Source organism: Scyliorhinus canicula, chromosome 3, assembly GCF_902713615.1.
Source record: "Scyliorhinus canicula chromosome 3, sScyCan1.1, whole genome shotgun sequence".
Lineage (NCBI taxonomy): Eukaryota > Metazoa > Chordata > Chondrichthyes > Carcharhiniformes > Scyliorhinidae > Scyliorhinus > Scyliorhinus canicula.
This window is the reverse complement of record NC_052148.1, coordinates 190848838-190862920: the sequence shown is the minus strand read 5'-3', so window position 1 is coordinate 190862920 and position 14083 is coordinate 190848838. Positions and strand designations below refer to the sequence as shown.

Genomic DNA, 14083 nt, shown 5'->3' with positions numbered 1-14083 from the left:
ATCATCGTCAAGGACGTCAGCACGCTGATGCGTCGAGTTATGTAGGACACAGCATACCGCAATGATGCGTGAGACCGTCTGGGGACTGTACTGCAGGATCTCCAGCAGACTGATCGAGGCAGCGGCAACACATCTTAAGCGGCCTGATGTACAGACTAAGTGGCACTGTGAGCGTCTTTGTACCAGGCCTCTGTATCTGTCTCCGGCCTCCACACTGGCATCATCAGCCAAGACCTCAACAGGTGTCACTTGTCCCCAATGCTCCATCCCTGCAGCATGGCTGACCCTTGAATATTCCCAGGCATTTGATATTGCCCAAGGATGAAGCTATCATGTATGCTCCCAGAAAAACATGCACACATGTGCATGATCTACATCTGATGGCCACAGACCACCTGGACAAATGGGAGTGGAACCCCTTCCTGTTAATAAATGAGACTCATTTGTAGGTGTATGAATGCAAGGTGCCACACAGGTCCTCCATTGAGTGCGGGAATGATTCCGTGGTGTCGATGTTTAGGGATGTCATGACCTTAATGGCCACAGGGATCGATCAGGTGGCCATCCTGCTTCAAGTGGCACCAAGTTGGCAAGAATGTGGGCAGAGATGCCGCGTTATCTCCCTGTTGAAGCGGAGTCTCCTGCGGCACATATCTGGAAGCTCCATGAAGGACACGCGAGTCCTGTAAACCCTCGGTCTCCTTCTTCGCCTTCGGGCCCCTTGTTTGTCTTGTGCTGCGACTTGCCCTTGAGCCTGCCCTGCAGCCCCGTGGCACTAGGTTCTCCCTGAGTAAGGTTGCTTGTTGCTGTTGGAGCCTGTGCTTCACCAGTGCTGTTATAAGCAGAAGTGGCAGCTACACTGGTTCTATCACAAGATCTCTCGGGAAGCTGCGAGGGATGGGAGACCGAGAGAGACACAGAGGGAGAGACAGTCAGGTCTGTGCTCCAGCCGGTGACCTTCGGACCCTCCCCTCAGCCTTTGTCCCCTGAGTCCTGGAAGTTGTCATTCCTACACCTTATCCAATGACGAGCGCTCACTCACATGTTTTGTGTCCTTCCAACTTCATTGCTTGACTGGCCATGGTCAATGCCCTCACCCCTGTGACCCCACCCCCTCCATCCATCCCTAGGATGGTCACTGTCCTGCCTTCTGTTTCAGGGTCTCATCCAACTAGCCCCTGAGGCTGGCCTCCTTCAGTCTCGTTGCACACTTCCCCTCGCCTCATGCACCATACACCCACAAACACCCATATTCCCATGCCACCAACAGCCAAGTAACTCAGCTCTCATTTCCTGACAACAGAGCCTGCAGACGGACACAGTGCTCTAAAACTTTTAAAATCACCCAGCCTGCAGGCTTCAGGGCAACTAATACCAGGCATGACCCCCATCCTGGAGGAAGTCAACCACCCCCACACCCCAGCCAACACCCTTAGAACATAGAGCATAGAACAGTACAGCACAGAACAGGCCCTTCGGCCCTCAATGTTGTGCTGAGCAATGATCACCCTACTCAAACCCACGTATCCACCCTATACCCGTAACCCAATTAACCCATCTTAACCTTACTTTTTACACTACGGGCAATTTAGCATGGCCAATCCACCTAACCCGCACATCTTTGGACTGTGGGAGGAAACCGGAGCACCCGGAGGAAACCCACGCACACACGGGGAGGATGTGCAGACTCCGCACAGACAGTGACCCAGCCGGGAATCGAACCTGGGACCCTGGAGCTGTGAAGCATTTATGCTAACCACCATGCTACCGTGCTGCCCATGAAGCACCCTTGAAGCACCCCACCCTGTGGAGCTGGTCAGAAGTAATTCACCCCTAATGCACCCTGGTACAAGGTGGAGAGGGGGGCTCACCTCCATCCTCCCTCTCAGAGGTCATGGATTCAGGTTCCCGTTTCTAAAAACCGGTAGTAGTTAAGAACTGTATGACATAATCCTGGAGGTGGGAAGATTCAATGAGGTCTGAAAATTCGACTTTAAACTCGCTAATGACACCGAAATGTATTCAAACTCATTCATAACAGGTTCTCGGCCTTCCTGGGCATGACCTAATTGCATCATCGGGAAGGGCCCGGGAACATTGCGTTCAGAAATATCTCCGGCGCAAATCCCGTTTTTGGCCTCTCGTATTTTGCAGCCATTACGGGATTTTCACCCGCTGCTAACGGATCCGCAAAATTGCACCATAGTGAATAGTTGAGACCCCAGCACAGATCCCTGTGGTACATTACTTGTCACTTCCTCCCAATCCGAGTTCATAACCATTGTACCTATTCTCTGTCTACCAAGGCAGTGTCCACTCAGTGTGCACAGCCTATTCATGTAAGTGCATGAGAGCTTTAAATATTTTTGCATGACCATCCATGTGTGGTAACATGAAAGGACTATCTTGTGTTCGGCTGACGGGAATTTTGGGGATGCTGTGTGCAGGCTAGAAGGAACATTGTTCTTTGATCAATCTCTCAATCAAGTCAATGATTTGTCAATTCTAAGAGCTTTAATTTTAGCTAATAGTCTACCACAAAACAGGAGTACCTCAGATATTCTTACTATTGCCCTATTTATAAAGATAGATGTATATATAAAAGGAAAAATGACACCTTGGCTAATTGTTTTAATGAGTTCCAGCCACTCTCATGGGATTACTTATCTCGATGCAGTGATCACAGAGAATGGAAAAAGCTTAACTTCCAAATTGGCCAAAACACCTTCCAGTAAAACTCAGCTTTACAACTTTATCTAAATATTTTGGCATCACATGTGGATGCATGGAAACATTTTACAGCATAATTGCATGATAAAGGAGATTAAAGTTGGATATTTGTTCATGTACAGGTTATTTTCTGGAATCGCAAAAATTTTCACCAGCTGAGCATTGTTGATTTTTGTGTGGGTTAGTTGATTCCCCCTGTTGTTACTTCCTATGGAACCTATTTGAACTCCTTTACTGACTGTTCACCAAGATAATGACTGCCTTTGTTTATATACATTTTGCTATTACGGTGCTGAAACTGCCCAATGTGCATTGTATGAAGGAGAAAGGGCGATGCAGTCAGTTAGAAAAAGTATTGACCTTTCATCTCTGCTGTTAGGAGTTCAATCGAGGCTAGACAGATAAATGAAAAGCTCATGTCCCTGACAGTTCTTAATTATCAGAAAATAAATCAAGTTCTCCCTGTGTCTGTGTGGGTTTCCTCCGGGTGCTCTGGTTTCCTCCCTTAAGTCCCAAACGTGCTTGTTAGCTGATTCTCAATCCTCCCTCAGTGTACCTGAACAGGCGCCGGAATGTGGCGACTAAGGGCTTTTCACAGTACCTTCGTTGCAGTGTTAATGTAAGCCTACTTATTACAATAAAGATTATTATTATTATAAATCCTTCCAGGCCACATCATACTAGCTCTAAGTGAATCCAATGTATACCATCATAAGAGGATATTGGAAAAACCTATTTTGGGCAATCATAATGTGGTGTCGGTGTTAATATTCCATGAACAGCAACTGTAAACAGTAACTGTTTATTTTATCTATATATATATATAATGAGTGACATCCTCCATTTGGGAGACTATGGGTGGGATTCTCCGTTTCTGAGACAACCGCCGCAGAATTTGTGGACTTTCCCGTCAGTAACACTGACGCCGAATGTGGACCGATTCAATGACTGTGAAGGGGCTAGCACCAGCGAATCCAATGGAAAACGGTGCGGGATTTGCCAGGTCTGTGATTCACACTCGGGAGGCTGACAAGCTGCAGCCCCATATACACATTTCACACCCCACACATACCTTCCAAGCCAATAAGATGGCACTGGTTGTGTTGGAGCACACCCATACAGCTGATGGGTTGACTGAAGCCAGAGGGCACCTAGGGAGGTGGCCTGGGGCTGACACCCACCCATGACATTATGTTCACAATGGGCTGACAGCGATGTGCCCAGCTGCATGACTGCCCTTCCGCTCCAGCAATGGTGTTCTGTGCCCTTCAACTCCAACCGCACAGCCCACCTCCTGGCCACCCCCCCGGCCCTGGCGCCAAAACTGCGTTCGGAGACGGGCTAGAAAACCCAAATTCCCGACAGAATCGGGGACAGTGCCACTTCTGCGATGTTCCGACCCCTCCAAAGCCGTTGGCCACGTATCCACGGTGTCAGGATTTTGCCTAAAGGGGGGCCCCCTCCACTCCAATGCTCTGCACCCGACCGGCTGCGTTCCCAATGGCGTTCCCGATGGCGTTCCCGACGGCGTGGTCGCGTGTGGTCTCACCCGTCGGGAACTTAGCATGACGGCTGCGAACTTAGTCCAGCGCTGCCGTAGTCGGGGAGAGCCGATCTGTGAGTAAGGGGGACATGATTCGGGGCTGGCGGCACTGTGGTGAGGTGATCCGTTGCGCGCGAACCAGCCAAAGAGCGGGACTATTTTGCAGGTCGCGTCCACGAGCCGCATCCGCCATGAAGTCAGTGTCTATAGCCTGATGGAGACCCCCCAGATGTCATTCCACCTGGTCCATGTTTATAGAACCAGTGCGAAACGATGCTATGGCATGGTCTCCCAGACTGGGCCGTTAGTTTCCGGGCCCCAGGAGAACCCGGCGCAGGCATATTTAAATGAGCCTAATGGATCACTTAAATATGTTAAAAGCAAATTACTGCGGATGCTGAAACAAAAGAGAAAATGCTGGAAAATCTCAGCAAGTCTGGCAGCATCTGTAGGGAGAGAAAAAAGCCAACGTTTCGAGTCCAGTTGACCATTTGTCGAAGGTTTGACAAAGAGTCATCGGACTCGAAACGTTAGCTCTTTTCTGTCCCTACAGATGCTGCCAGACTTGCTGAGATTTTCCAGCATTTTCTCTTTCGTACTTAAATATGTTAATCTGGATCTATACCACTGAGAGCGAAATCCAGATCTCAACCTCTCAAGATTTTGCTAAATCTGGCAAGGCGTTTTGAGTGTCGCGAATCTCACCAAGTTGGTCGCGATGAGGCCATTAAGTCACACCCTATATCTATCATGAAAGTAAGGGAGAGGTTTGAAGTTGAGCTATTGTAAAGTGAAGTTGATCATTGAAAGGTGTTTTGAATCCAATGAATGCGAAAGGGGATCACCACACCTATAACTAGAGGAAATTGCAACATTGTGTCTATTTGCACAACAGTTGTGCATTTACTAATGTAGTTTAAAATGTGTTATTTTCAGATTCTTCATCGTTAACTCTGAGAATTTATGCCTTTTACTGTGCTGTGTTATTCCAGCACTGACACCTTGTGATTAAAGGTGTCATGTTGAACTATCCACTGCCGACTGGGAGCCTCACCTGGTCCAGAAACTTGAAATTCCACCATGCACAATTTCTGATTTTCTAACTATTACTTCAGCTGATGTTTCCCACTGAGTCAGAGGGAAGAGAGGTCCCAGCCGCAATGTTTAAACAGTTCCACCTCTGGAATGTGACTGGTTCACTGAATGATGTCTTTTTTAGGGAAGACAGCGAGTGATCATGATTCACATGACCTCCTGTAAGACACAGGAGAACCTTTACCATGGAGGTTGATAGTAGCTGTGGAACTTCGGCACGGTGGCACAGTGGTTAGCACTGCTGCCCCACAGCACCAGGAACCCGGGTTCGATTCCGGCCTTCGGTGAACTGTCTGTGTGGAGTTTGTACTTTCTCCCCGTGTCTGTGTGGGTTTCCTCAGGGTACTCCAGTGTCCTCCCATAGTCCAAAGATGTGAAGGTTAGGTGGATTGGCCATGATAAAGTGCCCCTTAGTGTCCAGCTTGTGCAAGTTCGGTTACAGGAATAGGGCGGGATGAACGGGGGAGTAGACATAGGTAGAGTGCTTATTTGAAGGGTCGGTGCAAACTCGATGGGCCGAATGGCTTCTTCACGGTAGAGATTAGAACATAGAACGATACAGCGCAGTACAGGCCCTTCGGCCCTCGATGTTGCACCGACATGGAAAAAAACTAAAGGCCATCTAACCTACAATATGCCCTTATCATCCATATGCTTATCCAATAAATTTTTAAATGCCCTCAATGTTGGCGAGTTCACTACTGTTGCAGGTAGGGCATTCCACGGCCTCACCACTCTTTGCGTAAAAAACCCCCCTCTGACCTCTGTGATTCTGTGGACGTGATTCTCTGGCCACGTCCGCCCAGTGACTGGAGAATCCTGCCTGAGGTCAATGGACTTGTCCGCGTCTCGCCAGTTCCGTTCTTGTGGCGACCGGAGCGCGAGAGGGGGGGGGGGGGGGAATCCAACCCCATGATTATGTTCTATGATTCTAACTTAGGGGGCTGGATTCTCCGCGTCTCTGCACCAAAATCGTGTTCGGCGCAGGGGCGGAGATTGGCCATTTACCCGGAAATCGGGGGCTGGATTCACCAAAAATGGGGTTATGTCCCCTTACACGGGCGTTTCACTCTGGACTTTCCTTAAGAAAGTCCTGAGTGATTCTCCCACCTGCAGGAGGCTTGCAGGGCCCCGGAGTGCTCCTCGCAACTCTGGCTGCGGATACGGGGCCCCGCACTTCCGGTCGGGAGTCCGCGCATGCGCTGGCAGCGGCCGCACCGTGCGACATGGTGGACTCGCACCGCAGACCGTTAACAAAAATGTAGCCCCCCCCCCTGAGATCGCGAGCGCCCGCGGGTCCATGTTGCCCGATTGCTCCTCTAGCTGTCCATGAGGCCCCCCCCGCCGTGATCAATTCCTTCCCCCCCGCCCCCTACCAGGGTTGGAATCATGGTGGGAAATCAGCCAGTTTTGCATGGAGAATCATGAGGGGGGCCTCTGTCAATGGCCCCCTACCCACGCTGCGTAGATCACGCGCGAGCGACTCCCGAGCGGCGCCGGTCCTGAATTCCGAGTAAACGGCTATCTCCATCACTAAGACCTCCAGTATTGCATTGGAGAAACTGGCCTCTTTTTGACCTGTTTCTTCATTGCTTCACTTTCTTCCTTCTGCGAAACTCTGCCACCAAACAGTTTGAACCACAGCTGCAGTCACAATTTTCCATTCAAGATTGGCTTGAAGAAGTGTCGGCTAACTTTAACTTGCACTCGCTATGCATGAACCTGGGCCTTCTACTGAGTCTGTAACCAATCAACAGTGTGTTTAATGCTGGGCTGCGCACCCCAATCATGGCGATGAGCAGGCAGCACAAAGTTTGTGAACCTCCTGTATCACCTCAATCGGGCTATTATTCAATTGTTAGCCCTGGGACTCCTGTGGATTCACACAAAGTCATTCGGTCCATTTTATTCTTTAGCTTTGAGATTGATTGGTTGGGATGTAAACTACAAAACCTTGCATTTGGAGTTCACTAAATCCTCTCAACACCCATGAGCAGGTGTGACACACAGTGATGATATAGCATCTAACGTAAGTAGGTAAAAGAGTGCAGCTGAGGAACTGCGCACAAACCTGAGAGTTTGAAATTGGTTCTTACTTTACTTGAGGGAAAGGAGCTGGCTGTTTGGTGAGTATCTGGTAACTTGGAGCCATCATCATAGAGCATAATCTACATCTGAATCATGCTGGGACCTGTGTACTTATGAACCAAATAACTAGGGAAGTAGAGAGGGTTTTAAATTAACAAAAATTGGGTGTTATAGTTGTGGAAGTCTCAGGCCTGAGGTGATATTGAGGTGGGCCCTCGTAATGGGAAAGCAGGTCACCTGTCTGAGACAAGAATAAGGCTGTTTAAATGTGCAAATCAGGATGATACATCGATTCAGGTACAACCAAGGAATTTCAGAGTAAAAATGGTATCAGTGAGTTTCTGACAGGAACAGGGTGATAAATAACATGGAATGTACAGTGCAGAAGGAGGCCATTTGGCCCATCGAGTCTGCACAGGCCCTTGGAAAGAGCACCCTACCCAAGCCCCCCCCCCCCCCCCCCCCCCCCCCGCACTATCCCCATAACCCAGTAGCCCCACCCAACACTAAGGGCAATTTTGGACACTAAGGGCAATCCAGCTTAGCCAATCCACCCAACCCGCACATCTCTGGACTGTGGGAGGAAACCGGAGCACCCGGAGGAAACCCACGCACACACGGGGAGAACGTGCAGACTCCACACAGACAGTGACCCAAGCCGGGAACCGAACCCGGGACCCTGGAGCCGCGAAACAACCGTGCCAACCACTATGCCACCTAACATATACGAGGTTCAGGTCATTTCCCAGGAAAAAATCAATAAAGATGTCCCATTTTAACCAGTTGTTTGTCCTTTACCTTTTAATAGAGTTAAAATCGGGGCCTATATTGAAGCTAGTACCTTCAATGAGGGCAGCACGGTAGCATAGTGGTTAGCACAGTTGCTTCAGAGCTCCAGGGTCCCAGGTTCGATTCCCAGCTTGGGTCACTGGCTGTGCGGAGTCTGCACGTTCTCCCCATCTCTGCATGGGTTTCCTCCGGGTGCTCCGGTTTCCTCCCATAGTCCAAAGATGTGCAGGTTAGGTGGATTGGCCACGCTGAATTGCCCTTAGTGTCCCAAAAAGTTGGGTGGGATTGCTGGGTTACGGGGATGGGGTGGAGACGTGGGCTTGAGTGGGGTGCTCTTTCCAAGGGCCAGTGCAGACTCGATGGGCTGAGTGGCCTCCTTCTGCACTGTAAATTCTATGATTCTAAGTGAGATTGCAAATTCTGGCGATTTAAAAATAAGGATCCTGGAATAATGTAGTACGTTAGATGATGAATACTCAATGCAGGAGCATCTCTGCATAGAGAACAATCAAACTGCTCTGAGGTGGAGCAAAATCCAATCTATGCCCTGAAGGCAAAAGATTAGCGTGTGAAACACAACTCACCCTGACATGTGTGCAGAGTTTACAAGGCCCACTTTTCCCTATTCAGAACAGTGGCAACTTTAATTGAAAGCCAATCGCTTTCCTGCTGTGAAAGCTGAACCGTAGCCAGCCTGTGGGTCCCTCACATAAAATACAAAAGCCTCCACATTCTGTCTTGCATGCTACTCTTTTGCTAGACAAGAGTGGCTTTTCTCTTGCTGAGATGTATTTGAATTGTTACTGATCCTTACTGAAGGGAGGCGGGTGACACACACACACAGGAGCTTTAGATCTCTCAAGCAGTGTGCCCAGGCTGACATCAACCATGTCAAGTATTGTTAGTTTTAGAAAGCAGGATATGGCCATCGGTGATAAGTTGGATTGTAAGGCCTCTTCCTCCATGGAGACAGCTGTCTGAAGATAGACAGAGGTTTGGAAGCCTTCCCTCCCACATGAACTGAGCTTTGCCAAGACCCTGGGCTGGATTCTCCAAAAATGGGGCTACGTCCTCATGCCAGCGTGGAAACACTGCCGTTTCACTCTGGATTTTCCTCAAGAAAGTCCTGAGCGATTCTCTTACCTACAGGGGGCTGACAGGGCCCCAGAGTGCTTCTCGCAGCTCTGGCTGCGGATATGGCTGCACTTTCGATCGGGAGTCTGCACATGCGCATGGCAGCAGCCTGCGGCGGCTGTGCTGTGCGAAATGGCGGACCCGCATCATCATCAAAAATATAGCCCCCCTCCCCGAGATCGTGCATGCCCCCGGATCCGTGCCACCCGATTGCTCCCCTGGCCATTCATGAGGCCCCCCCAGTGATCGATCCCCCCACCCGACCTTCAGGGGCGCTGGTCCCAAGGCTGGATTCTCCGAACCTCAGCGCCAAAATCGTGTTACTTCACAGTTCCAGGGTCCTAGGTTCGATTCCCGGCTTAGGTCACTGTCTGTGCGGAGTCTGCACGTTCTCCCCGTGTCTGCGTGGGTTTCATCCAGGTGCTCTGGTTTCCTCCCACAGTCCAAAGATGTGCAGGTTTGGTGGATTGGCCATGATAAATTACCCTTAGCGTCCAAAAAGGTTAGATGGGGCTACTGGGTTACGGGGATAGAGTGGAGATGTGGGTTTAGGTAGGGTGATCTTTCCATGTGCTGGTGCAGACTCGAATGGCCGAATTGCCTCCTTCTACACTGTAAATTCTATGATCTATGAAGTGAGTTAGAATTTGCTTATCTTCAAGCCAAAATTATTGAGTTTTGTGCCACATGAATGAGACTGTTAGGTCTGGAAAAGGCAGCAGCTTTTCTTTTTGAAGTGCCCCAATATTGGGGCTTCGTATTACAATAAAAGTGCAGCAAATGCATTTGAAGACATTTGTAACGGGGGCAAGCATGGCACAGTTGAGCAGATGTTTATCTTAAAGAAATGTTGGCTGTTTATGTAGTGCATCAGTGGCTGGGTTAAAAGCACACGTCAAGCACAGTGAAACTAGAAAAACAGTAGAATAGCTCATTTTGCAGCGTTTCTCACTTCACTTCCTCTAACAGATTCCTCACGAGGTCAGGTCATTACCAGCCCTCGCCTTTGCCTCCATGCCCACTGTTGCGAGGCTTAGCAGCCTTTGATGGTCAGACTGCTTCAAGCCGGCCTTTGGGAAAGGCCACATAATGTTAGGTTGTCAGAATGTGATTATGACATTTACTGACCTATTTTGCAGCAATATTACTTCCAGTCCACCTGATCAAAAACGGGCATGAGAAGCAAGAAAATGTGACTGAGATTATTTTATCGAAAACTTAAAGCTGCTCTGGCCAAAGTCAAATTCTAAATCATGGCGGGGAAAAAATTCAAAATAGAGCTGGTTATTGAGATTTTATTGAAAAGCGCTCCTGATTATATTGTAAACATGTTAACACCTTTGTTAAAATTATGGACAGAAGAATTCAATGCAAATGTGTTGCCATTGTTCATTGCTGATGTCACATGGCATTTCTTTTTTTTTAAAGAGGACCCAATTCATTTTTTCCAATTAAGGGGCAATTTAGCGTGGCCAATCGTCACCACCAAATCCAGATTGACATTCATTTTATTACTGTTTTGGAATCTTGCTGTGCACTGATTGACTACTGCCTCTGTCTACATAACTGTGCGTGCTTTCAAAGTAATTCACAGTATTTCAGACATTTCTGAAAAACATTTATGTGAACCATCCAAGCATGTAGAACCTTTATATAGCACAATCGCTTCACAGCTCCAGGGTCCCAGGTTCAATTCCGGCTTGGGTCACTGTCTGTGCGGAGCCTGCACATCCTCCCCGTGCGTGCGTGGGTTTCCTCCGAGCACCCCACCCAAGGCCATCACCTCCACACTATCCCCATAACCCAGTAACCCCACCAAACACTAAGGGCAATTTTGGACACTAAGGGCAATTTATCATGTCCAATCCACCTAACTTGCACATCTTTGGACTGTGGGAGGAAACCGGAGCACTCTTTCCAGGAGCCGGTGCAGACTCGATGGGCCGAATGGCCTCCTTCTGCACTGTAAATTCTAATTCTAATTCTTTATACTAAGAATGTTGACATATTTATTAAATGCTGTGTTATTTATTCAATGTCTTGAAATCATGCCATGAAGGGCTGCATGGTGGCGCAGTGGGTTAGCCCTGCTGCCTCACGGCGCCGAGGTCCCAGGTTCGATCCCAGCTCTGGGTCACTGTCCGTGTGGAGTTTGCACATTCTCCCCGTGTTTGCATGGGTTTCGCCTCCACAACCAAAGATGTGCAGGGTAGATGGATTGGCCAGGCTAAATTGCCCCTGAATTGAAAAAAAAAGAATTGGGTACTCTAAATTTAAAAAAAAAAATTATACTAGCTGCAATCAATAATCTACAATGAATGATCTTTCACTTGTGAAACAAATGTCTGAATATTATGGTCTCAAAGGACAAATTCTTCAATTGTTTTTCTTCTGCACCAATGACTATTCAAAAGCACAGAGGAGACAATAATATAAATACTGGAAAAGGGGGGAATGATCCAACAGCTGCTAGGAATACTATAAAGGTCGTTTGTTTTGAACAAGAGTCCTATTGGACTTGAGATGTGAACTCTTTCTCTCTCCACAGATGCTGCCAGACCTGCTGAGTTTTTCCAACCCTTTGTTGTTATTTCGATTTCTCCAGCATCCACAGTATTTTGCTTTTATGTTACTATAAAGGCAACTGATATAACAAAAGATGATCTGGCAGTAGTTAACTTGAAATAGAAACATAAAATTTTGGCACAGTATAGTTTGGCACCTGAATAAGAAACAGAGGTCAATGAATTGAGTGGGGTCCTTCACAAAGATTGACTGGAGAATCCATTCGAATATAGTTATTATTTCAAAGTATATCTGATAACTCATTCTCTGATGGTGTTGCGTATCAAATATCACCAGAGGCTATTTTCATTCAACCAAGCAGGATCTGCTGTTTTTTTGTACACAATTATTGGATGTATGCTCGTGCTACAATTCCAGCTGAAGTTAATATTGGATGAGACAAATCAAAAAGTGAAACCTGGCTTAATAGAGCCTAACTTTGTTTCTGTTTAGAAACTGTGATGGAAAGGCACTGAACACATTCATAGGAGTTTCCTGATGAACATTTGACATAAAAAGTAAAACATTTAGTGAACAAGGGGGGAAAAAACTATTTACGCTGGACAAAAAGGTTGGAAAAATCTCAATACTAATGCAAGAAAGTGATTGAAATGCACACCTTTCCTTTTATCCCAGCAATACCCTTACAAACATACAAAACCAGTGAAGATTTACCACTATCTTAACACCAAGGCTTCTTGCTTGGGCTGGCCTTGCGGCAAACGGTTTTCCTCCCACAGATTTGAGCATTCACGCGATGCTTTTCCCACAACTGATATCTCTCCGACACCCAAGACCACACTCGAAATTTACAATTACTTCAATAGCAGAGCAAACACATGAGTTCCCTAAAATCAGTCCCTAAATTCAGTCCTCAGTACCTTTGCAGTATTTTTTCTATCAGAGAGCTCTGAACTCCTACCTTCACTCTGACATACACACCCTGAACTTCCTGTACCTGTGTGTCACTGGACCCCTATCACTAAGCAACAGCACATCTTTTTCTACTTGGTGCTGTTTCCCTAAATCACCTTGTAACCCATCTCTTCATTTCAAGGGTTGTAAAACCTCATTAAAATGCATGTATGTAACCAAATCCAGAAAACCGACTTTTTTGCCAGGAGGCCCACCAGGCTTTCTGGCACCAAACTTACAAAAAAAGCTAAATGAAACTGAAACCATGTTGCACCTTGTGGTGAATGTAATATATATATGTATATATATACATATGATAACTCACATGGTCTTTGTAAGCGCAGTAGTGCTATCCTACCACTAGGGGGAATAGCTCTGGGAGTACTCAGGAATTTGTACTCGGCTCCACCCTTGGCTCCGCCCATGACTCCTCCCCCTAGTGCTGCTGTATAAATACCCTTGTCCAGAGTCAGCCTGAGTTAAGTAAGAGTTCATCAACGGGTAACAGGCTGGCTCTGAAGTAAATCGATTAAAGCCTAGATTCATATCGGAAACACGTGTCTGGTGAATTGATGGTTCCATCACACCTTTCTTAGCACACAGATATAAATATAAATTAAACTTAAAGTTACATTGTTCTTAACACGAGGTTAAAACGTATCTCTGTTATAATTGCCTCCAGATTCAATGACACTAGTCCTGTCCTGTGTCTTGTGTCCGTTCCTTCCAATAGTACGTCTTGGGGCAGCACGGTAGTGCAGTGGTTAGCACTATGTCTTCACAGCGCCAGGGTCCCAGGTTCGATTCCCGGCTTGGGCCACTGGTCGGAGTCTGCACATTCTCCCCATGTCTGTGTGGGTTTCCTCCGGGTGCTCCAGTTTCCTCCCACAGTCCAAAGATATGCAGGGTAGGTGGATTGGCCATGATAAATTGCCCTTAGGTTAGATGGGGTTGCTGGGTTACAGAGATGGGGTGGAGGTGTGGGCTTGGGTAGGGTGCTCTTCCCAAGAGCCGGTGCAGACTCGTTGGGCCAAATGGCCTCCTTCTGCACTGTAAATTTTATGATCTATGATTCTCCAACCTCTCCTCTTTTAAGATCCTCCTTAAAATTCACTTCTTTGACCAAGCGTTTCATTACCCCATCTAACACCTTCTTCATTTTCTTGCCTTACACCACTGTGAAACAGCGTAAGATGTTTTGTTGACACTAAAAGTTTTATATGC

At 47.5% G+C, this 14083-nt stretch overlaps 1 protein-coding gene across 1 annotated transcript in view; it reads left to right on the top strand.

Annotated features, from left to right (window-relative positions):
* The window catches only part of frem3 (Fras1 related extracellular matrix 3), a 248885-nt gene that overhangs the window by 90847 nt on the left and 143955 nt on the right, over positions 1 to 14083 (top strand). The window lies entirely within an intron of this gene.